The following is a 26342-nucleotide window of genomic DNA, read 5'->3' as shown; positions in this document are numbered from 1 at the left end:
ATTTTCTGGATGTCATGATCGAGCAACATGGAGGAAAATTAAAAACTAAAGTGTTCCTCAAGACCACAGATCGAAACGGCTATCTGTCAATCAAAAGTGGCCACCATCCTGCCTGGATCAAAAACATCCCCATAGGGCAGTTCCTACGGGTGCGCCGGAATTGCCAGAATTGCACAGAAGAATCTGATTACCATGCACAAGCAAAGATGTTGAAGGACAAGTTTTTACAAAAAGGTTATGATGAGCCTAAACTGAATGACATCATTTAACAGGTGGCTGATCTTCCAAGGGACAATTGTTTTAAGAAAAGGGAGGTTCTACCAACTGAAATCAACATCAATGGGGCTTTCTAACGGGTTTTCATGTTCAATATAAAGAGATTGAGAACATTGTTAGGAATCACTGGCATATCCTCGGGAGAGATAGGCATTTGGGGGGACTTCTCCCCCAACAACCACGTTTCATCTATCGTAGAAAATTGGTGGAAAAATTGCGCTAAGCATAAATAATGTGAAACCTGTAGCGGCCATCACCAACAAGAAACAATGTTGTATACAAGAGATGAGAAAGAAAAAGGGCAGCGCTAAATATTGAGTGAAGGAATTCAAGCAATACGGTAAGTGGTCCAATTCCGTGAAAGAAATTTCAATAGAATTGGGCCCAGGGGACACTCTCCAGAGTGATGTGGTGAGTGAAAGAAATAAAATAAATAAAAAATGTGAAACAATGTAATAATATGGAAAACCACTAGGAGGTGGTGTTCCTGTTAGAAATATGTAAAACACACTACGATAAGTGATGTAACACCTGTGTGTGATAACAAATTGGGGTGAGCCAAACACAAAGTCCAAGCAAAAAAAATATATATATATCAGTCCGATATCGGACTAGCATATGCAGTCTTAAGAGGTGGAATTAGTCAGAAATTCTTATGAAGGAAACACAAACAGCCACTCAAAAAGAACTGATGAATGATGATCCTCTCTGGTATACAAATCAGATGATCAGTGTGGGTGGTAGGAACCTCATCAACGATGCGCAGTGATATCCGAAAAGGTAAATAAATGGATACTCTTACCAGAATACGTGGACATACACGTCAGCGACGGTATGTCGATCAGGCATGCACGAACTCCTGGGCAATGATGGTGTTGGTAGGAAGAGTTTTGATATGTCAACCTTTGATCCCTGGGAGCCGGCGGAATCCAAGCGGTAAGAGACAAATCTTGCAGGAGAGGTTCACAGACATAGGCATGTAGTGGACAAGGCCATCATGGAGTCATGTAAGGAAAAAGGTAACTCACATGGTGCGGTTAATCCTTAAAAAAGCCTTTTATTGAGGCATAAACAGCAAGCAAATTGAACAAAAAACTGGATAAAAAACATATAAAAAATGGTAGATAAAAAAGTACAAGCCCGATCAAAGACAAGTACAAGTGATCACGTATGTAAAATGGCGTCTTGAGCAGGTAGCGTATGGGCTATGTACCCGACATGTTTCGAGCAGTAGAGCTCTTCAACTGGGGAATAACGTGGTTATGCCCCAGTTGAAGAGCTCTACTGCTCGAAACATGTCGGGTACATAGCCCATACGCTACCTGCTCAAGACGCCATTTTACATACGTGATCACTTGTACTTGTCTTTGATCGGGCTTGTACTTTTTTATCTACCATTTTTTATATGTTTTTTATCCAGTTTTTTGTTCAATTTGCTTGCTGTTTATGCCTCAATAAAAGGCTTTTTTAAGGATTAACCGCACCATGTGAGTTACCTTTTTCCTTACATGACTCCATGATGGCCTTGTCCACTACATGCCTATGTCTGTGAACCTCTCCTGCAAGATTTGTCTCTTACCGCTTGGATTCCTCGGGCTCCCAGGGATCAAAGGTTGACATATCAAAACTCTTCCTACCAACACCATCATTGCCCAGGAGTTTGTGCATGCCTGATCGACATACCGTCGCTGACGTGTATGTCCACGTATTCTGGTAAGAGTATCCATTTATTTACCTTTTCGGATATCACTGCGCATCGTTGATGAGGTTCCTACCACCCACACTGATCATCTGATTTGTATACCAGAGAGGATCATCATTCATCAGTTCTTTTTGAGTGGCTGTTTGTGTTTCCTTCATAAGAATTTCTGACTAATTCCACCTCTTAAGACTGCATATGCTAGTCCGATATCGGACTGATATATATATATTTTTTTTGCTTGGACTTTGTGTTTGGCTCACCCCAATTTGTTATCACATACAGGTGTTACATCACTTATCGTAGTGTGTTTTACATATTTCTAACAGGAACACCACCTCCTAGTGGTTTTCCATATTATTACATTGTTTCACATTTTTTATTTATTTTATTTCTTTCACTCACCACATCACTCTGGAGAGTGTCCCCTGGGCCCAATTCTATTGAAATTTCTTTCACGGAATTGGACCACTTACCGTATTGCTTGAATTCCTTCACTCAATATTTAGCGCTGCCCTTTTTCTTTCTCATCTATCGTAGGGCACCCAACTTTGGTGATCGGGTGGTCCAAAAGATCTTGGACCCACCCAATCAACGTTTAAAAATAGACCTGAAGGGTTTCTTTCCATGTAATAAATGCATTTGCTGCCGAACAGTGAAGGTGCACAATAAAGGAAAAAATGAAACCATTGGAACCGATGGCAGGGCATTTGAACTAAAAGAGTTCACTACATGTAACTCATCCTATGTTGTATATTTATTATGGTGTCCTTGTGGACTTTTATATGTTGGAAGAACAAAAAGATTGCTGAGAATTCGCATTGCTGAACATCTAGCCAACATCAAAAAGGGTTATATATATATATCACAGCGTGTCGGTACATTTTAAAGAAAAACACAATCATGACCCCACACTTGCCCAATTCTGTGGGATTTATTGCGTGTATCCGACCTGGAGGGGCTCTAATAGAGTTAGGGATTTATCGCAACGCGAGACTCAATGGATTTTTCTTCTAAAATGTATTTTCCCAAGACGATTAAACATAGAACTAGACTTGGACTGTTTTATTAATAATTCGTGAATCATTTTAGGGCACCATGCTGTTGGTGTTCTGTATAGTCATGTAGGTGACCTGAGCATTATAGTAGGTATGGACTACTGTCTGATTCTATATAGCCTTGAGATATGGCAACATAAGAGTACCAGGCAGTGGGGTTCTGTATAGTCATGTGGGGGGCCTGCTTTTAGTGCTCCAGCATTATAGTGGGTATGGACTACTGTCTGGTTTTGTGTAGCCTTGAGATATAGCAACATAAGAGTACCAGGCAGGTGTGTTACTCTACATGGGATATATAGATTAGAACTAACACTCCATCCTTACTCACCTGTAACATTTAGGCCCCGTACACATGACCAAACATGTATGCTGAAACTGGTCCGCGGACCAGTTTCAGCATACATGTTCGGTCGTGTGTAGGCGCGAGCGGGCCGAATTCCAGCAAACATTTGCCCGCCGGGCCTTTTCCCAGCAGGCAAATATTCCTGGACGTGTTTTAAAACCGTCCGCTGGAATCCTGCCCGCTCGGACATGTACGGTCGTCAGTACAGACCTACCGTACATGTCCGAGCGCCCGCCGTCCCTCGCATGCGTCGAATGACTTCGACGCATGCGTGGAAGCCTTTAAATGGCAGGCCCGCCCACGTCACCGCGTCATCGCCGCGTCATCGTCGCGGCGACAACGCGGACACGCCCTGCGGATTGTTTACGCGCGGACTTCTGTACGATGGTTAGTACAGCCATCGTACAGAAGCCCTCTGGCAGACATGTACGGTGAAAACGGTCCGACGGACCGGTTTCATCGTACATGTTTGCTCGTTTGTACCCGGCCTAACATTTAAAAAGACATAGGTATTAATGTATGTAAAAGTTATAGGTTTGCACTGAGCATGGGAATCCATTTTTTAACTTTTCTAGTTTCATTTTAATTTCTTTTAATGCAATTAGGCACATATACCCATATATATATATATATATATACATAGGGGCAGATCCACAGAGATCTGCAGCGTATCAGAGATACGCTACGCCGCTGTACCTTACCTGGCTTTATTTCGAATCCTTAAAGATTTTGCACCGTAAGTTACGGCGGCGTAGTCTATCTCTGGAGGCGGGATTCAAATCGGCGATTAGGGGGCGTGTTTCATTTAAATGAAGCTCGTCCCCACGCCGAATGAACTGCACATGCGTCGTCCCTAAATTTCCCGCCGTGCATTGCGCTAAATGGCGTCACTAGGACGTCATTTTTTTTAACATAGACGTGAATTACGTCCATCCCGATTCACGGACGACTTACGCAAAAAAAAAAAAAAATTCAATTAAAAGCGGGAACGACGGCCATGCTTAATATGGCAAGTCTAACTATACGCTGCAAAACACCAGCTTTAACTATACGCCGGAAAAAGCCGTCTAGAGACGACGTAAAAGAATGCGACGGCCACGCGTACGTTCGTGGATCGTCGGAAATAGCTAATTTGCATACCCGATGCGGAAAACGACGCAAAATCCACCCAGCGGACGCCAAAGTATTGCATTTAAGATCCGAAGGCGTACGAAGCCGTACGCCTGTTGGATCTAACCCAGATGCCGTCGTATCTTGGTTTGAGGATTCAAACTAAAGATACGAAGCGGGAAATTTGAAAGTACGCCGGCGTATCAGTAGATACGCCAGCGTACTCTCTCTGTGGATCTACCCCTATATGTGTATTTGTCGTTGAATATATATATATACATATATATGCGTTTTATTTTATTTTTTAATTATTAACTATTTGTCCATAAGAATGTTGTTTTGTATATGCAATTATTAACTAGTAATGAAGGCATAAACTTAACTTATATGTTCTCCGACACTATCATTGTTTGAACCGGTATAGTCTGTTCAGCTGGTGAACTGTTGGTGGCGAGGCTTATGAGAAGTTGCTGCGGAGGGTGTGGGATATCCGCCCTCACATTACGCAGCCTTCTAACATTACTTCCGCCCGTAATTTAAGGAATGATGTGGTTGGCCAATTTGCTGATGGGCCATCCCTTCACCCGCTGATTGGCTTGTTGCGGCCGCTGCACCCAATTGGAGGCTCCGGCGCGCGCGCAGGCGCAATCTAATTTGAATTGAGTGTATAGAGATTTTGACCAGAATAAAAAGAAAGCATCGAGTGCTGTGTAGCCAATCCCATGAGTAAGTCATCCGTGACGAAACATGTCGGGCGTGGCTACACAGCGAGCATTTGAACGTATGAACCAACGTGACAGGATTGTGAGTGTAGCACTTCGTTTGTAACCAGCGGACGATAGCAGGATTTTCCAGACTGGGGATTTGCAGTGCATTGCGGTGGAGTGGTGAGAGTGATCCAAGTTGATTGCAGGTCTGCCGTGACCATTATTTACCAGCTGAAGGATATTGAGGAAGTCTTTTTGCTTTGCTGTGATTCACTGCTTTTAATTTAGCTTTTTATGTGAGTGTAACCATTGCAGATTTGTATGTGGTGTTTTATTAAATTGCCTTGCAATATTGCACTATTGTGCGCTTCTCTTTATCATTCATGTGGAGCCATTTTAATCACATTGGTGGAAGTGGAATCCGTGACACTGATTTGGAAAATCCTAATTTATGCTTTTGTGCCAAAACACGATAGTGTGAGGCAATTTGTTCTGGTGAGTGGCACTTTAGATGGGTGAAGGAATCACTGAACTATCATTTATGAACTTTTTGCTTTATCACTTTAATTTATTCACGGGTTTATTTATTTAGTCTATGGAACTTTATTACCCTATTTAACACTGTATTTAGATTATGTGTGGGTGCTCATCATACACTGTAGCGCTGCTTAGTATATCATTTTTTTGATAGTTTAATCAAATTTTTTGAAAATCACTATATACACATTTTTTTCACATTTATTTGATTTAAAGCGGCAGCTGTGAGACTTTGTTCATCTATCCTCCACAGCGCAGCGGTGGGAATCAGGAGGGCGCATTCACTTGGATTACCTATTTTTTCATATTTTCATTATCAACCAACAACCATTTCATAGGTAACACCAAAAGTAAACACATCAAAAGTTCTAGGTTATTTAAGAAAAACAAGACACACTTTCTTGTTGCTTTGACCCAAATTTTACTTGGTGCATATTCACACACATCGTCTTTCTCAATTTATTTTTATTTTTTTAAGTTGCCATAAACTGGCATTTTTTTTTTTTATGAAAAATAAAAACAGAATATTATATAGCACACAATCTAACAATGTAAACCTCTAGGCAATAACGCAGACATAGATTTTTTTTTTTATTGTCTACCTGCCCATAGTACGATGGGGTGTTGGCACCCCTGGACAAGCCAAATTTTGAGGATGCACACAGTCTTTTTAGGGTCAACATGTGCTTTCTGCCATCATGGGTGATCAATGGACGTGTTTTGTGGGTGCAGCCCCTTCTTCCTTTCACCTACTTGAGTAGCGAGGAAGGGGTTGCACCCACAAAACATGGACATAGATATCCCGAGATGACAGATAGCACATGTTGACCCACTGTGTGCATCCACAAATTTTGGTTTGAAAGAAAAACTTCAAAAATGTTGGTAAAAAATTGGGAACCCAAACTGTTTTTTTTATCCCCCCCCCCCAAGTCCTTGATTATGTCCTTCAAGCTTTTATCAATAAAGGCCATTTTTTGCTTTATTTCAGACATCTCCCTACTGCACGCCTTTATTTGTAGGAGTAGATTTTGTGTCTTGGAATGGGAGGATCGAGGCCTTTCTTCTGGCACATAATCATCCCCTAAAAAAAAAAAAAAAGGTATTAAACATCTGCAGGCCTACATCTCGTATTAAAAAAACAAGGGAAAAAATTCAGCGCTGGAAAAATAACAATAATAAACCTAAAAATTGCAAGCCAGCACTGGAGGATCAATTCAAATAAAAATCCCAAATATATATTCAATGACAAAAAAGTGCAGCGCAAAGGCATAAAAATGAACAGTGAATATTAAAGTATGTATAACTGTGAAAGAAGTCCATAAGGTGCTTAAGTGAAAAAAAAGTCCAAAAAGTGCTCCAAATAATGAAGTGACTGATTGTGATTAATTCCGAAATCAGTGACCAACAGGAAAGTTCCTCCACCAATAACTAAGGATGGCCTCTCACCTCAGCCATTCGACCATGGCTAGGTCACAAAGCATTAGAAAACCTCCAAGGTAAATGCACAGACGCCTCCAAGGTATCAATAGGACAATCAGTAAGCAGCAGACGGCTCAGCAATCCCCCAAAGACCTCGAAGAGGTATCTGGCTGACTGGGGAACCCGGGATATGACGTGTGATGTTTCCTCTCCAGAGACCAGCTCCAGCTCCCTTCTCCTCACACAAAGCCTCCTGTAGCTCTCCTTAGAACAGTTCTGTTCTAAGGAGAGCTACAGGAGGCTTCGTGTGAGGAGAAGGGAGCCGGAGCTGGAGCTGGTCTCTGGAGAGTAAACATCACACGTCATATCCCGGGTTCCCCAGTCAGCCAGATACCTCTTTGTGGTCTTTGGGGGATTGCTGAGCCGTCTGCTGCTTGCTGATTGTCCTACATCTCGTATTACCTGAAGCTGTTGTGACAGATACAGACCTGACCTAGTAATTTCAAACACTTCTCCTTCCTCCACATCCTGAGGTCTGGGTGGGCGGTGAGGTGTGGTCTCCTTGCGAGGAGGGCGCTGAGGTGTGGGCTCCTTGCGAGGAGGGCGCCGAGGTGTGGGCTCCTTTGCGAGGAGGGCGCTGAGGTGAGAGCTCCTTGTGAGGTCTGTTTTTTTCTGGCTCGGAGGAGTGGTATCCTCCCAGTCTTCTGTCCGCTATGAGAATGAAACAAAAAGTACACTTAGCACACACATATTTGAGGGCAAAAATCGGAATATTAAATATTGTTTGGAAGTGGGGTACAAGTGTCTGTTTGGGCAGTTACAAGCAGAAGACATGTTTTTTGGCAAACTCTATTCTTGAATACTCACCTTTTTGGGACACGTTTCACACATGTAGACACCCCAAAAATGCACAGGAGCATCTGTGTGGGTCACCCTAAAAAGGTTGTTCTGGGGGCACACACTAGTGCTCTTGAGTGGTTATTTGTAGTGCAGATTTGTAAAAAAAACTGTGGAGTGCCCTCTCCTTTTGACTGATCTAATTTTGATTAGAATTCTAGTTACAAACACATCAAGCCTAGATAAATTAAGTTAACCCTGTATCTTCTGAAAACATTGAATGTAGTGGACGAACGGATGTGTCTGAAAAGACTGTTATTTTCTAAGGTCCTATATCAGGCATGTCCAAAGTCCGGCCCGCGGGCCAATCGCGGCCCGCGCTCCGGTTTCGGACGGCCCGCCTGGTCATTTTGACATGTATGTCTTTTGTGGCCCCCAACGGATCCCCAAGCGCCAGGGGCCACAAAAGAAATGAATGCTGGCTGCCTTGGAGGAGGTGGGACGAGCGCCGTGCATACAGGAGTATTTCCTGTTTACACGGCAACAGGAAGTACCGTCTCCTGCGCTGCCATTGGACGACTTTTCTGTCCATCACAGGAGGCAGGACTTTCGATTAAAGAGGCAGCCGATAAAACAGGAAATTCTCCTGTATGTTTGTCGGCGCTCGTCCCGCCTCCTCCCTGTCTCCTCCAAGGCTGCAATGGTGAGTCTGTATTCATGGCAAGGGGGGGAATGTATTCATGGCAAGGGGGGGAATGTATTCATGGCAAGGGGGGGTGATATATTCATGGCAAGGGGGGGTGATATATTCATGGCAAGGGGGGGTGATGTATTCATGGCAAGGGGGGGTGATGTATTCATAGCAAGGGGGGTGTTGTATTCATGGCAAGGGGGGGTGATGTATTCATGGCAAAGGGGGTGATGTATTCATGGCAAAGGGGGTGATGTAATCATGGCAAGGGGGGGTGATGTATTCATGGCAAAGGGGGTGATATATTCATGGCAAGGGGGGGTGATGTATTCATGGCAAGGGGGGGTGATGTATTCATAGCAAGGGGGTGTTGTATTCATGGCAAGGGGGGGTGATGTATTCATGGCAAAGGGGGGTGATATATTCATGGCAAGGGGGGGTGATGTATTCATGGCAAGGGGGGGTGATGTATTCATAGCAAGGGGGTGTTGTATTCATGGCAAGGGGGGGGTGATGTATTCATGGCAAAGGGGGTGATGTATTCATGGCAAGGGGGGGTGATGTATCCATGGCAAAGGGGGGTGATATATTCATGGCAAGGGGGGGTGATGTATTCATGGCAAGGGGGGGTGATGTATTCATAGCAAGGGGGTGTTGTATTCATGGCAAGGTGGGGGTGATGTATTCATGGCAAAGGGGGTGATGTATTCATGGCAAGGGGGGGTGATGTATTCATGGCAAAGGGGGGTGATGTATTCATGGCAAGGGGGTGATGTATTCATGGCAAGAGGGGGTGATGTAATCATGGCAAGGGGGGGTGATGTATTCATGGCAAAGGGGGGTGATGTATTCATGGCAAGGGGGGGTGATGTATTCATGGCAAGGGGGGGTGATGTATTTATGGCAAGGGGGGGTGATGTATTCATTGCAAGGGCGGGTGTTGTATTCATGGCAAGGGGGTGATGTATTCATGGCAAGAGGGGGTGATGTATTCATGGCAAGGGGGGTGATGTATTCAGAGCAATGGGGGTGCTGCATTCAGGGCAATGGGGGTGCTGCATTCAGGGCAATGGGGGTGCTGCATTTATGGCACTTGTGAGGCTGTATTGATGGCACTTGTGAGGCTGTATTGATTCACAGTTACTTTATTTAAAATATAAGATTTTTTTTTTTAAAGTGAAGGTGCGTAATTATTATACACCGATAAATACGGTATATCCAAATAACACGCCTGAGCTCATCTCTTTACCACACACAGCCACAAAGGCAAGACAATTCTTGTTGGGCAGTGTATTAGTTGCTCGGATGAACACACTTAGACCGAATTTTAATGGTTCACAGAATGTCGGGCAAAATGGTCGGCCCTCACGCATGTTCACTTCATCAACTCTGGCCCTCTTTGAAAAAAGTTTGGACACCCCTGTCCTATATGCAAAAGCATCAACATGGAGCAACATGCAAGTTCTGAAAAACAATAATGATATAGGGACACAGGAGAAGTACTTACTTTTTCCAAGCATTCTCTTAATGCTCCTTAATAGGGTTGAGCGGACACCTGGATGTTCGGGTTCGACGGGTTTGACCGAACTTCGGAAAAAAGTCCGGGTTCGGGACCCAAACTTGACCCCGAACCCCATTGAAGTCAATGGGGACCCGAACTTTTGAGTACTAAAATGTCTCTAAAAAAGTAATGGAAAGGGCTAGAGGGCTGCAAATGGCAGCAAAATGTTGATAAGAGCATGGCAAGTACTCTGCAAACAAATGTGGATAGGGAAATAACTTTAAATAACTTAAAATACATAAAAAAAGGAGGACGAGGTAGCCAACATATGTTTTTGTTTTTAATTTATTTATTTTTTAAATTAGGGTACACCCCAAAAGAGTGAGAAAGATCAAAAATACAAGAATAGCTGGGTAAGGCTGGTATATGTGTCTATTCTGCACAAGGTACGGACAAGTCCTGTGGGATCCATGCCTGGTTCATTTTAATGAACGTGAGCTTGTCCACATTGGCTCTGGACAGGCGGCTGCGCTTGTCTGTGATAACGCCTACTGCCGTACTAAATACACATTCAGATATGGAGGAAACACTGCAAACACTGGAGGAAACACTGCAAAATAATTTGTTTTGCCCTAAATGGGTGTTTTTTTGAATAGAAAAATAGAAGAACAGTAGCTAAAGTGTTTATCTCACACGTACAGATATGGAGGAAACACTGCAAACACTGGAGGAAACACTGCAAAATATATATTTTTGTCCTAAATGGGTGTTTTTTAAATAGCAAAATAGAAGAACAGTAGCTAAAGGGCCAGATTTACAGAAGAAGTACGCTGGCGTATCTACTGATACACCGGCGTACTTTCAAATTTGCTGCGTCGTATCTTTAGTTTGAATCCTCAAACCAAGATACAACGGCTTCTGCTTCGATCCGACAGTCGTACGGCTTCGTACGCCTTCGGATCGTAGGTGCAATACTTCGGCGCCCGCTGGGTGGAGTTCGCTTCGTTTTCCGCGTCGGGTATGCTAATTAGCTTTTTCCGGCGACCCACAAAGGTACGCGCGGCCGTCGCATTCTCTTACGTCGTCGCTAGTCGGCTTTTCCCTGCGTATAGTTAAAGCTGCTGTTTTGTGGCGTATAGATAGACTTGCCATGTTAAAGTATGGCCGTCGTTCCCGCGTCAAATAATTTTTTTTTTTTTTGCGTAAGTCGTCCGTGAATAGTAAAGGATGTAACGCACGTCGAAGTTCAAAAAATTACGTCAGTGCGACGTCATTTCGTGCAAAGCACGGCGGGAAATTTCAAAACGGAGCATGCGCATTTCAATCGGTGCGGGGACGCGCTTCATTTAAATGAAACACGCCCCCTACCCGTCCAATTTGAAATACGCGCCGAGAAATACACTACGCCGCCGTAACTTACGGCGCAAAATCTTCCTGGATTCGAAATTCCGCCAGGTAAGATACGGCGGCGTAGCGTATCTCTGATACGCTGCACCAGGGCAATTATTTGTGAATCTGGCCCAAAGTGTTTATCTCACACGTACAGATATGGAGGAAACACTGCAAACACTGAAGGAAACACTGCAATTTTTTTCCCCCCTAAATGGATGTTTTTTGAATAGCACAATAGAAGAAAAGTATCTAAAGGGTGTATCTCACAGTAACACATGCAGTGCTGGTGTAATTTGATTTCTGAAGCAGGACTGACTCCTATATATTTCTCTCCTTAAAAGCAAAACCAGGCAGGAACCTTTCCCTAAAGTATCTAAAGCAGAGTGACTTGCACATATGTAGATCGCTGAGTAATTTGATTTCTGAAGCAGGACAGTCTGAGGCCTCGTACACACGACCAGTTTCCTCGGCAGAATTCAGCTTCCGACCGAGTTTCTGGCTGAATTCTGCCGAGGAAACTGGTCGTGTGTACACTTTCGGCCGAGGAAGCCGACGAGGAGCTCGGCGAGGAAATAGAGAACATGTTCTCTATTTCCTCGTTGTTCTATGGGAGCTCTCGTCCCGCCGAGCTCCTCGGCGGCTTCAGTGCTGAACTGGCCGAGGAACTCGATGTGTTTGGCACGTCGAGTTCCTCGGCCGTGTGTACGAGGCTTGACTCCTATCTAATTCTCTCCCAGCCAGCCTTTCCCTACCCTATCTAAAGCAGAGTGACGTGCTGTGCTGTGTGCCTCTAGCTTATATAGAGGCGGGTCACATGCTGCACTGGCCAATCACAGCCATGCCATTAGTAGGCATGGCTGTGATGCCTTCTAGGTCACACAACGAGTTAAATGAATGTTGATTGGCTGCCCTGCAGCGCGCCATTACATTGCCGAACACTGAACCCAAACCCAAACTTACAGCAAATTGTTTGGGTTCGGGTCCAGGTACCAAAAATCCAAAAGTCCGGTACGAACCTGAACTTTACAGTTCGGGTTCGCTCAACCCTAATCCTTAATTGTTCCGGCTCCCTCAGTTTGAGGTCTGACCACCTCTTTCTGAGCTGTTCCTTCGATCGTTTCACCCCAAAATGACGATCCAGACTTCTTTGCACTTTGTCCATAATGTTGGCCTTCCTTAAATTAGGGTGGGTATAGGGCCCATGCTTGGCGTCGTAATCAGACTTTCGTAAGATGTCCACCATTTCCGCGTAGGACATGTTAGATGCCTTATATCTGCTCCACGTTTCCTCATCAGGCTCCGGGCTTGTTGTGTCGTCGTTAGACAAATTTATAGGTACAGACACCTGCTCTTCTGATTCCGCCACGTCGTAGTTTCTGGATGATCTAGGCCGAATTGGGGACACCTGCTCATGTGATACCGCCACGTCGGCTTTTCTGGATGATCTAGGCCTCATTACAGACACCTGCTCATCTGATTCTGCCATATCGTCGTTTTCTGATGAACTTGGCGTAATATCAGACACCTGCTCATCTAATTCCGCCATGTCATCATTTTCTGATGAACTTGGCCTAATATCAGACACCTGTTCATCTAATTACGCCATGACGTCGTGTTTAGACGAACTTGGCCGAGTATCACACACCTGCTCATCTAATTCCGCCATGTCGTTTGCGCGCCGAAAGAGAAAGGGGCGGGGAAACACTGAGTAAGAACGTCATGGGCGGGCGACGTGTGCGGAGTGTCACGCATGCGTAGTGTATATAAAGCTTAACACACATGTGTTGTACGTACGATCGGTGTGCGGAGGAAGACGTTAGAATAACGAACGTGTGGACGAAGGTATGATTTGAACTTGGGACATCAGTGGCCTATACTGCTAAGAGATTTAAGGGCTATATGGGGATAACGATTACTCAAGTTTATAGACTGTGATTGACATTAGTATATTTGTATTTTGTTTTGTCTGGCAGAAAACATGAATCCATTTCATGAGGAAGTTCCTGGTGGAATTCATTGATAGGCTAAGGGAGCAGCCCGTTCTTTGGGCGACAAAAGACCCCAACCACAGAAATATAGAATTAAGGACAGCAGCACTGAATAGCCTGCTCCCATTTGTGCACACAAAGATGCCCCATGTAACAGCTGAACAGCTGGAGACTAAAATTAGGACCTTGAGAGGCACATACTGGAATGCGCGTAACATGGTCCTGGCTTCTCAGAGGTCTGGAGCATCAGCAGGGAAGGTATATGTCCCGAAGTTGTGGTACTACAGCAGAATGTCCTTTCTGGATGACCACCTTGAAACAAGGGAATCACTTTCCAGCCTTCCCCCAGACAACCCTCCAGAAAAAGCACAAGAAAAAGCTCCAGCCTTTCCTCCAGCCTTCCCTCCAGCCAAGCCTCCAGCCTTCCCTCCAGCCTTCCCTCCAGCCAAGCCTCCAGCCTTCACTGCAGTCAAGCTGATCCTTCTCAAGGTGAGCCCACTTAGGAGCAAGATGAGCCTTCCATCCTGGAGGAAGACCCGGATTTGGCTGTCTGGAGCCAGGTATTGTATTTTAAATTTTTTGTTTGGGGAAAAAAAGGATGGGAAATAGAGGTTAATATGTAAAACATATCTAATGTTTGATCTAAAAGTGTTTTCCATACCAATAGTCAGTAGTGACCGAATAAGTTGGGGAGAAAAGAATGCAACAAACTTCTGGGGTCAGAATGATTGTCTTTTCTATTTATTTTCAATCAATTTGCAACAGTCATGAGCTGAAAATTGTGTGTGATTTTTGAACCCAAATCTCAAAATGTCCCTTTTTTAACCACTTCCCACCCGGTCAATGGACAATTGACGTCCAGGAAGTGGTTGTGAAATCCTTACTGGATGTCTATCCCCCTGTGGGGGCGTGCAGAGCAGCGATCGGTAATGCGGGGTGTCAGTCTGACACCATGCATCTCCGATCTCGGTAAAGAGCCTCCGGCGGAGGCTCTTTACCACGTGATCAGCCGTGTCCAATCACGGCTGATCACGATGTGTATCGCAATGTAAACAGAAAGAGCCTTTCCGCCGGCTCTCCTGACAGGGGACACACACTGGACCACCAGGGAAGGGCAGTAAAAAAAAAAGAGAATAGATGTCAATCAGTGCCACCCCTCAGTGTCCATCAGTTCCACCTCTCAGTGCCCATCCATGCCCAGTGCCCACCTATCAGTTCCCATCAGTGCCACCCATGAGTGCCCATTAGTGCCACCCATGAGTGCCCATCAGTGCCGCCTATGAGTGCCCATCAGTGCCGCCTATGAGTGCCCATCAATGTCGCCTATGAGTGCCCATCAGTGCCGCATACCAGCGCCGCCTATCAGTGTCCATCAGCGCCGCCTCATCTGTGCCCATCAGTGCCGCCTCATCGGTGCCCATCAGTTCCACCTCATCGGTGCCCATCAGTGCCACCTCATCGGTGCCCATAATCAAAGTAGAAAACTTACTTATTTACAAAAAAATTAACAGAAAAAAATAAACTTTTTATTTTTTCAAAATTTTCGGTCTTTTTTTAGTTGCAGAGGTGATCAAATACCACCAAAAAAAACTCTATTTGTGGGATTAAAATTTTACAAAAATTGTTTGGGTACAGTGTAGCATGACAGCGCAATTGTCAATCAAAGTGCGGCGGCGCTGAAAGCTGAAAATTGGCTTGGGCAGGAAGGTGCGTAATTGCCTGGTATGGAAGTGGTTAAACACAGGAGGACATCAGCCAGGATGAGGGTCTGGAAAGTGTCAGGCAGGAGGAGGCCAGGATGAGTGTCACAGAGGAGGTGGCAGGAGTGAGTGGCACAGAGGAGGTGGCAGGGCCAAGTGGCAGCACAAGGTGCCAGGTGCCTCCCATCCGCCCTCCTACAAGAAGGGCCAGGAGGGATATGAGGGTGAGCGAGGCAGCACTGGCCCTGATTAGAGAGCAGCCTACCACCCCTGAAGAGGGCTATGGCACCCTCATAATGGCCAAAATGAGCCAAATGACCAAGGACCAACGCCTCTTATTTGAGCCACTTCTTGTAAGTTTGGTGAATAAGAGGGTGAGGGGGCTACTTACTGAGGACAACCTCAACCTCCTCCTCCACCTTCTTCTTCTCAACCTCCTCCATCTTCTTCTTCTCAACCTCCTCCACCTTCTTCTCCTCCTCCTTCTTCTCCACCTTTTCCTCCTCCTCCTTCTTCTCCTCCACCTTCTTCTCCTCCACCTTCTTCTCCTCTACCTTCTTCTCCTCCTCCTCCTTCTCCTTCTCCTCCTCCACCTTCTTCTTCTCAACCTCCTCCACCTTCTCCTCCTCCACCCTTTTCTCCTCCACCTTCTTCTCCTCCACCTTCTTCTCCTCCACCTTCTTCTCCTCCACCTCCTCCATCTCCTCCTCTTCCTTCTTCTTCTCCTCCACCTTCTTCTTCTCCTCCACCTTCTTCTCCTCCTCCTGGCACGAGTACACCTACAGAGGCACAGCCTCCAGCCAAGCAGAGAAGGAAGGCTGCAGAGAAGGCTGCAGAGAAGGCTGCAGAGCAGGCTGCAGAGAAGGCAGCAAGGAAGGCTGCCAGGAAGACCAAGAAGTGATGGCCTTGCTTCAAGGTGGTCTGACAGAAAGCAGCCTGCTGTAGTACCACAACCTTGGGACATCTATCTGACCTGCTGCTGTTCCTGACCTCTGGGAGTCCAAGACTAGATTGGGCTCCCTCCTGTATGTGCCTCTCAATGTCCCAATTTTATGGCAGCAGGTTATTGAGTGCTGCCTTGTATTTATTTTATGTATATTTTTTGCCAGAATAAATGGTCATTTTTGGTTTACAGTTCATACTTGGGAGCGCGGATTTTCAGGTCTGCGCTGTAGCTGTAATTTGGCTATAGCGCGGGCCTCAAGTAGTTAACGTTATCAGTGAACAACCTTCTACACAGGACAATTGCATATTTAAATGGGAAGACAAGGCAACTAAATACTTTGGTATCTGGCTCACCCCAAAAATCAAAACGATATACACAACAAATTTTAAACCACTTCTACAAAGCATTAATAAAGATCTGGAGAGGTGCTCACTAAAACATTTTTCCTGGTTTGGTAGAGCAGCCATAATAAAAATGACAATCCTGCCTAGGATTCTGTACTTCTTCCAGACACTATCAGTCCTATTACCAATGAGCTTTTTTCATGCTTTGAACTCCATGGCTAGGAGATTCCTCTGGGTGACTAAAAACCCACAAATCAATCTTATGTTACTCACTAAGGCAATGCAATTTGGAGGCATGGGGTTTCCAAATTTCAGAAATGATTATCTAGCATTGCATGTGAATCGCATAATTGTTTGGAACTGTCATGCTGACAATAAGGACTGGGTGAGTCTAGAGGATGCTGCAGGACCTATACCAATAAAACACACACCAAGGATCACATGGGAGGCATGCCCTTCGCAACTGAAAAAGCATCCGACGGTGGGAGCCACACTGAAACTTACACAGAACATTATAAAACACAGGGACGATCCTAGGCAGGGTGCACAGGGTGCTTTGCACCCGGGTGCCTGCAGAGGGGGGGGGCTCCGAAGTGCCAGAGTTCTCCTCTCCCTCCTTCTCTCTCCTTTTTTGTGTCCATCCAGAACTAGTATTCTGAGCATAGGTGTGTGTCCGTCCAGAACTGGTGTGTGAGCATAGGGCAGCCAGTCCAGCCTGGCAGTGCACGGGGGAGGGGCCACTCTTCTTCCTGACACAAGGTTTGCAGGCACTGCCTATTGATTTCAATAGGCAGGGGCGCTTTAGGAGCGGTGTATACACTGCTACTAACGCACCTCAAAGAAGCTACTTGCAGGAATTTTTTGGACGTCTTGCCAGCGCAGCGCCCCAGTGTGAAAGCATTCAAGCTCTCACACTGGGATTGCAGATGAGGCTTTTTTCAGGTGATATTTTTAACGCTAAAGCCCTGAAAAATGCCTCCAGTGTAAAAGGGGTCTAATGGACCATCTCCTGTACTATGTCTGGAGTCTCTGATCATCTCTTGTATCATGTCTGCAGTCTCTGACCGTCTCCTGTACTATGTCTGCAGTCTCTGATCGTCTCCTGTACTATGTCTGCAGTCTCTGATCATCTCTTGTATCAAGTCTGCAGTCTCTGACCGTCTCCTGTACTATGTCTGCAGTCTCTGATCATCTCTTGTATCATGTCTGCAGTCTCTGACCGTCTCCTGTACTATGTCTGCAGTCTCTGACCGTCTCCTGTACTATGTCTGCAGTCTCTGATCATCTCTTGTATCATGTCTATAGTCTCTGACCGTCTCCTGTACTATTTCTGCAGTCTCTGATCATCTCTTGTATCATGTCTATAGTCTCTGACCGTCTCCTGTAATATGTCTGCAGTCTCTGATCATCTCCTGTATCATGTCTGCAGTCTCTGACCATCTCCTGTATTATGACTGGGGGCTCTTTCTAACAGACTCTCTAACAGAAGCCCTCTCTGTGTCCATCAGACAGGCCCCCCTCCAGGTCCTGTATTTTGTTTATTGTTAGGAGATCATGTAAGGATCCCAGGGTAATGAAGACTTTGTGGGGGAGCATCTCTGTGGTTGAGTAGTTGCCATAGAAACATTTGTAAAGGGGAGGAGTTAGTAAAATGACCACGCCCAGAAATATTTCTGCACCCAGGCGCCTGTGACCCTAAGATCGGCCCTGATAAAACATACAGGTTTGATCTCAGCTCCCGACCCTTTGACCCCTCCATACGAAATAACCCAGAATTCCCGCTGGGCCTACAAACACAAACAAACCAGACAGCAGACGAGACCACACCCTTGCTCGCAATACATTGTTTTGAGAAAGATAAAGTGAAAACACTACAAGAATTTACTCAGGCAAAACGGCAAGAAACAATATCTCACTGGGAATAATGCCAAATACGTACAGTAGCTTCATCTCAAACAACAATAAATGTAATCACTATACCAGGCCTTTGTCACCAATTGAAGAGGTTTGTTTAACCACTTGCCAACCAGCCGCGGCAGTTTTACTATTGGCAGGTTGGTTTGGCTGGGCAAAATCATGATATATAACGTCACTTCGCCCTGTGGCCACTAGGGGCCCGCGCGCCCCCTGCTCGCCCCAGGTGCCCATGCGAGTGCCCGGTGGGCACGATGACCGGCAGGCACCCACGATCGCTCGTGACAGAGCAAGAACCAGGAGCTGTGTGTGGGAGAATTTACTGATGGTCTGTCTGTTCATACAAAGTATGAATAATGATCTTTAATTTCCCCTAGTCAGTCCCATCCCCCCTTCAGTTAGAACACACTTTAAGGAACATAATTAACTCCTTCCTCGCCCCCTAGTGTCAATCCCTTCACTGCCAGTGAAATTTTTAGGCCTCGTACACACGACCAGTTTCCTCGGCAGAATTCAGCTTCCGACCGAGTTTCTGGCTGAATTCTGCCGAGGAAACTGGCCGTGTGTACACTTTCGGCCGAGGAAGCCGACGAGGAGCTCGGCGAGGAAATAGAGAACATGTTCTCTATTTCCTCGTTGTTCTATGGGAGAACTCGTCCCGCCGAGCTCCTCGGCGGCTTCAGTGCTGAACTGGCCGAGGAACTCGATGTGTTTGGCACGTCGAGTTCCTCGGCCGTGTGTACGAGGCTTCCAGTAATCAGTGCATTTTTATAGCAGTGATCGCTGTAAAAATTCCAATGGTCCCAAAAATGTGTCAAAAGTGTCCAATATGTCCGCCATAATGTTGCAGTCCCGATTAAAATCGCAGATCATCGCCATTACTAGTAAAAAAAAAATATATAAATATAATACAATAATTCTATCCCCTATTTTGTAGAAGCTATAACTTTTGTGCAAACCAATCAATATGCGCTTATTGCGATTTTTTTTTTTACCAAAAATATGTAGAAGAATACATATCGGCCTAAACTGAGGAAAATATTAGTTTTTTTTTAAATAATTTTGGGATATTTATTATAGCAAAAAGTAAAAGATTATGGGGTTATTTACTAAAGACATATCCACTTTGCACTACAAGTGCAAACAGGGGCGTCGTTAGGGCGGGGGTTGGTGGGCTGGAGCCCCGAATGGTACCCCGAAAAGCCCCGAGTCTCGGCCGTTTAATTTAACATTATTAGCCCCGAATCTCCGGTCCCCTGAAAAACTGTCAACTTAGTTAAGTGCAGTGCTGCTTGTCACTGTCTGTGCCGTGCGAGTGCGACGCATCCATCGATATCACGGTCCCGCCTGCGATCCCAGGATTGGCCAGTGGGATGTCCATCATAGGCGCGCTGTGCTGTTATGATGGACATCACAGTGGACAAATTCGCAGCCAGGACGTGATGATGCGTCACGTCACGCATGGCCGGACCCTTCAAAAGGGGAGAAAAAGCGCGCCTTCATGACTGGAGTCTGTGTGAGGAGGAGAAGGCGCCGGCGGCAGAGCGGCTGGACCAGCCGGACCAGCCAGCAAGCCAGCCAGCGTAAGTGACTCCAGGGGGAGAGCCGGGAGGACACCACCCGCCCCGGACAACTTAGGACCACGTGTCGGCCATGCGCCGCAGGCCGCCGGACTCAGTTTCAGCCAGCTCAGTTGCTAGTCCAAGTAAGCTACTACGGTTTATCATCTCTGCTACGATGTATTATTTAATGTTCTTAATATGCTTCTCATACTCCCCAAACAGAATTTTTTTTCTAAATCCCAGCTTAAATCTTGAAGAAATTATGCTGCTGCTTTCATTTACACTTGTTCTTGTTGCCTTATTGTGGAAGACATGGTGGCATGATGAATTATTGAAATGCATTTGAAGCTGAAGTTTCTGGGAGAAATCTGTGATGGCAGGTTAAGAAAACATAGGTAAATCAGCTTAAAACAGTTTAGGCACGCAAAATTACGTTTTTTTTCCCTCTTTGAATATTTGAATAGCATAATCCATAAAAGCAACTCAGTGCAGACCACCATATCATTCCCAAAACAATAACTCAGATGTTGCTTTTGTCAAGAGAAAATTACAGGCAACAGGTTTGATAATCTACATTCATATATGTAACTCCTGCTATAAATTATAAGAACATATGTATTTAACAAGGGTTTAGTGGTCCTATAAAAACAAGGCTTTCAGTCTTGCATATTTAAAGTATAAGGCCCCATTCACAGTCATCCAGTGATGCAAGAACAGTGCAGTTTTTTGCACGGTTTTTGGATTGACACCATTCAATTGAGGGGGCTTCATTCCAAAAATGTGCCAAAGTAGCTCCTGTACCCTTTTTTGGAGTTGAATTTGGCACTTTTTTTTGCCCATTTTTATATCACATTTGTGGTGCCATTAGGATTAATGTTGTGCGTTTTGCTGCAATTTTAGAGCGATCCAGAATTACAGGATTGTGTTATTCTGCCCAAGATTCTGAGTTACTTAGATGTGAAGAGGGGCCCAAGGGCCAATTCACATCAGATTGCACAGGAATGTGTTCCATGTTCCCCTGTGATTCACGCATGTACCTATTAATTTTGGTGGGCTGCAAATTGCACTGGAATGCAAAACACTGCATGTACTACTTTTAATACGTGCTGCACCAAGTTACATAGTACTGTCAGTGTATGTAGGTCAGGACAGTTCAGTGTATGTAGGTCAGGTCAGGTCAGTGTATGCAGGTCAGTGTATGCAGGTCAGGACAGGTCAGTGTATGCAGGTCAGTGTATGTAGGTCAGGTCAGTGTATGCAGGTCAGTGTATGTAGGTCAGGTCAGTGTATGTAGGTCAGGTCAGTGTATGCAGGTCAGGACAGGTCAGTGTAGGTCAGGTCAGTGTATGCAGGTCAGGTCAGTGTATGCAGGTTAGGACAGGTCAGTGTAGGTCAGGTCAGTGTATGCAGGTCAGGTCAGTGTATGCAGGTCAGGACAGGTCAGTGTAGGTCAGGTCAGTGTATGTAGGTCAGGTCAGTGTATGCAGGTCAGGACAGGTCAGTGTAGGTCAGGTCAGTGTATGCAGGTCAGGACAGGTCAGTGTATGCAGGTCAGGACAGGTCAGGACAGGTCAGTGTATGCAGGACAGGTCAGTGTATGTAGGTCAGGTCAGTGTATGCAGGTCAGGTCAGTGTATGCAGGTCAGGACAGGTCAGTGTAGGTCAGGTCAGTGTATGCAGGTCAGGACAGGTCAGTGTATGCAGGACAGGTCAGTGTATGCAGGACAGGTCAGTGTATGCAGGTCAGGACAGGTCAGTGTATGCAGGTCAGGACAGGTCAGTGTATGTAGGTCAGGACAGGTCAGTGTGTGTAGGTCGGTCAGGTCAGGTCAGTGTATGCAGGTCAGTGTATGCAGGTCAGGTCAGTGTGGTCAGGTCAGTGTATGTAGGACAGGTCAGTGTATGTAGGTTATGTCAGCGTGTGTGTGTACACACACACACACGTAGGTCAGGGTATGTGTGTCAAGCAGGTAACCCCATGCCACTCCACCGACCGCGCGCGAACGACCACCCCCCCCCCCCCCGGTGTCGGCTTGGCTTCGGGCTGAAGCCCCTGGTCTTTTTGGCACCTAGCAACGCCCCTGAGTGCAAACTACAAGTGCAACGTTCACTTGAAATTGCACTGAACAGTGCACTTGGAAGTGCAGTCACTGTAGATCCGAGAGCGACATTCAAGGAAAATAAAAAACAGTATTTTAGCTTGCACATGGTTGGATAATAAAATCAGCAGAGCTTCCCCTCGTTTCAGATCTACCCCTCAGATTTACAGCGACTTTCAGTGCAATTTCAAGTGCACTTCAAGCGCAAAGTGGATTTGTCTTTCGTAAATAACCTGCATTGTTTTTTTTTTTGTTTTTTTTTTAATTGTCACTGTTCTTTTGTTTATAGCGCAAAAGATAAAAAACGCAGAGGTGATCAAATACCACCAAAAGAAAGCTCTACTTGTGGGAAAAAAAGGATACAAATTTTGTTTGGGAGCAATGAAAAGATATAAATCGATCCCTAACAAGATTTTAACTTACAACTGTAAAAGCCCTAATACCCAGGCATTGGAAATACAGCAAAAACACCACTATTAAAGATTGGCTTCTTAACATACATGATACTGTATGTATGGCATGGAGGAAATATGGGCCACAGCCTTTGAAAACATAGAAAAATGTAACACTCTATGGAGAGTATGGGTGGTTTACAAATACTCTGACAAATTTAAGTTGCTCACAGATACCTGAAATACAGATGTAGTCCCAGCAATCTCAAGATATACCTAATTCATCGCTCTCTTTTCACCCTTCTTTTCTATCCTATTTAAACTATCTTTTCTCTCACATTCATTCTGAGGTTACCATGATCAAATCTACAATCTAGTCATATCTTTTTTTTTTAAATTTATATGCATTCTATTAACCTCCCTGGCGGTATGATTACTTCAGAAAAAAGGTGCTGAAAGCGGTACCATTATTTGCAAGGAAATTTGGCGTTTTAAACTGTAGGCCTGTAATTTTTAGGAATAACTCACTTAAATCTGACCAAGCAAGAGTCAAGTAGGCATCCCGGGTATGACATTTTTTTAAAAACAAAATTATAAATTATAATATAATAAATAATTATAAATAATTATAACACATAATAATATAATTATAATAAAAATTATTCAATAATGTAATCAACTCAAAATCAGTGAAATTTGCTCAGTTGCAGAATTGTCGCTGTCATTACTTTTATTTTTCTTTGACGAATTTCCCCACAAATCGCTATCGCACAATTCTGCAAGTGATTATAATTTATTATCGCTGTTTTCTAGCTGCTCTAAAACCATTTTTGACATAAAGGGACACTTTTGGTTGCTATGGACAATCTACAGTTTGCAGGCAGAAAGAACAGTTTTTATTATATAAAAGCACATGTAGGACACTGGGCAGACCACTAGGGACAAGGGGGGGGGGGTGTATTTTTTACATACAGTACTGTAATCTATAAGATTACAGTATACTGTATGTAATGTGTTTGTTTACGTTTTTTGCGTCGTAACGTCGCAGGGAACGGAGATCGGCGGCACAGGAGGACACTGTATAAATCGAGCGAGGTCCCGCTCGCTCACACGGTGGATCCAGGGACAAGGTAAGTAACTTTGTCTGCTGCTGCAGCGAGGCAAGCCCGAGTCTGACTCGGGGTTACCGCTTTTGGTATGAAAATCTCACCAGTCAGACTCGGGAATACCGCTAGGAGGGTTAATAGTAAAGCTATACATATTAAGTTTCTACTTATTGTTATATAATTTCATAACGTAATGTATTACCAAGACTTTTTATGTTACTGTAATGCTTTCATTGTATTTCAATAAAAAAGTTATTGGGAAAAAAAAGAACCCTACAGATCGGAAAAAGTCAGTGTTTTTTTTCAAAATTCCTAATCTGCATAATGTCTCAATTCTAATGCCGCGTACACACGGTCGTTTTTTCAGCATGTCCAAAAAACAAAGGGCTAGATTCAGGTAGCTGTGCCCCTTCTTACGGCGGCGCAGCGTATCGTATTTACGCTGCGCCGCCGTAAGTTTGAGAGGCAAGTGCTGTATTCACAAAGCACTTGCCTCCTAACTTACGGCGGCGTAGCGTAAATGGGGCCGGCGTCATTCAAATGATGTTGAGGGGAGCGTGTTTTATTTAAATTAGGGTGACCCCCGCGTATTTTACGTTTCCCAGTGCGCATGCTCGAGATTCCGACGCAAATCATCATTGTTTTCGACGTGAATGTAAATTACGTCCAGCCCTATTCGCGAACGACTTACGCAAACGACGTAATAAATTCAAATTTCGAAACGGGAACGACGTCCATACTTAACATTGGCTGCGCCACCTAATAGCAGGAGCAACGTTACGCCTATAAAGCCTTACGCAAACAACGTAAAAAACTACCGCCAGGCGCACATACGTTCGTGAATCGACGTAACTAGGTAATTCGCATATTCTACGCCGAAAACAACGGAAGCGCCCCTAGCGGCCAACGTAATATTGCACACAATTATACGCCGCAGCATTCAAGTTACGTCGGTGGAGGAAGCCTATTTTTTAGACGTATCTGCCTTGGAGAATCGGCGTAACGATACGCCGACGCAGATTTGAAATTACGGCGGCGTATCTGGCGGCGTAAATGTATGCCCAAAGTTTTTCCAACTTGATCATTAAAAACAATGTTGCCCACACACCATCATTTTTTAAAAATTATGAACAAAGTGCGGTGACGTACAACACGTACGACGGCACTCTGAAGGGGAAGTTCTATTCGCCTTTGGGCTGCCTTTAGCTGATTCCTTGTTAGGAAAAGACGATTCGTGCTTTTCTGTCTGTAAAGCCCCGTACACACGACCGAGTTTCTCGGCAGAATTCAGCCAGAAACTCGGTCGGAGCTGAATTCTGCCGAGAAACCCGGCCGTGTGTACACTTTCGGCCGAGGAAGCCGACGAGGAAATAGAGAACATGTTCTCTATTTCCTCGTTGTTCAATGGGAAATTTCGGCTCGCCGAGATCCTCGGCGGCTTCACAAGGAACTCGACGGGCAAAACTATGTGTTTTGCCCGTCGAGTTCCTCGGACGCCTTACAGCGTGATGAATGTGCTTACTCCATTATGAATGGTAGTTTTACCAGAACGAGCGCTCCCGTCTCATAACTCGCTTCTGGGCATGCGCGGGTTTAAAACGTCGTTTTAGCCCACACACGATCATTTTTTACAACACGAAAAACAACATTTTTTCAGAAGCCGAAAAACGATGTGAAGCCCACACGCGATCATTTTAAATGACATTTTTAAAAACGTTTTTTTTTTTCATGCCGAAAAACAACCGTGTGTACGCGGCATAAGGTTCATGTACAGGTTTCTACGTTGTATTAAAAATAAATCAGCAATGGTTACTCAGCAATGGTAAATCAGTAACGGTTCATTTATTATCACTGGTTGTGACATTACATTATGTAAACCAACACGCAAAGCAAACATGTAAATCAGTACTGTAAAATGCTACTTACTCAGTACAAGAAAGAACTGATCTTGCATCAATGCCTGTTGAATTTGCAGTACCTGCAGATAATGTGAACACTCCTCCGATGAGAAGGTCACCCTCCCGATATAAAATAATCTCATCACCTGGGTACCCCAACTGGAAATCCTTTACTGGTAGTGAGTCCGGTGACCACTCAGCCTTGTTTATGAATGATGTCACCCACAAGACAATCCAAAAGAGCCGGACTTTATAGAAGTTCAATAAAAATGGAATTGTGATCCTTCTGTACATATAAAATAACAAACATTCCTTCATATGATACATCATGAATGTACAGAGTTCTGTGATACAGCACTGAACATTATTCAGTAACATGTCCACTGTATGTTAGTGATAATGTGATCATCTCTTCTCTCTTTTTATACACTTCAGTGTGATAGAGTTCTCATTGTCTGAATATGGTTCTTCTTTCTGCATCTAAATCCGTTTTTTTTTTACAAATACTGTATATATACAAGTTTGACTTTTTTAAACAAATTAGACATTTTTATAAACATACAAGTGTATTTCTTCGGTTACAGCTATACTGCAATTATTTAATGTTCAGTGTCTATAAATCTGATGTGTTAATTTTGTATGCATTGAAACTGATTTACTAAAGGAGTAGAGACTGTCCACTTCCCGCCGAGTGCCCCACAGTGTGCAGTGCATTCTAAGTCCTGATTGGCTGGAGCAATGCACCTGACCTCTCAGGTGCAAGGCTTTTTTTCTTTTTTTTTCATTCAAATTTAAGTTTATTTTCAATAAAATAAATACATAC

General features: G+C 44.6%; 1 protein-coding gene across 1 annotated transcript in view; it reads right to left on the bottom strand.

Annotated features, from left to right (window-relative positions):
* Positions 1–26342, bottom strand: part of LOC120944402 (vomeronasal type-2 receptor 26-like) — a 123484-nt gene that overhangs the window by 49807 nt on the left and 47335 nt on the right. The window lies entirely within an intron of this gene.

This window comes from Rana temporaria, chromosome 1, assembly GCF_905171775.1.
Source record: "Rana temporaria chromosome 1, aRanTem1.1, whole genome shotgun sequence".
NCBI classification, from domain to species: domain Eukaryota; kingdom Metazoa; phylum Chordata; class Amphibia; order Anura; family Ranidae; genus Rana; species Rana temporaria.
This window is presented reverse-complemented; position numbering and strand designations above follow the sequence as displayed.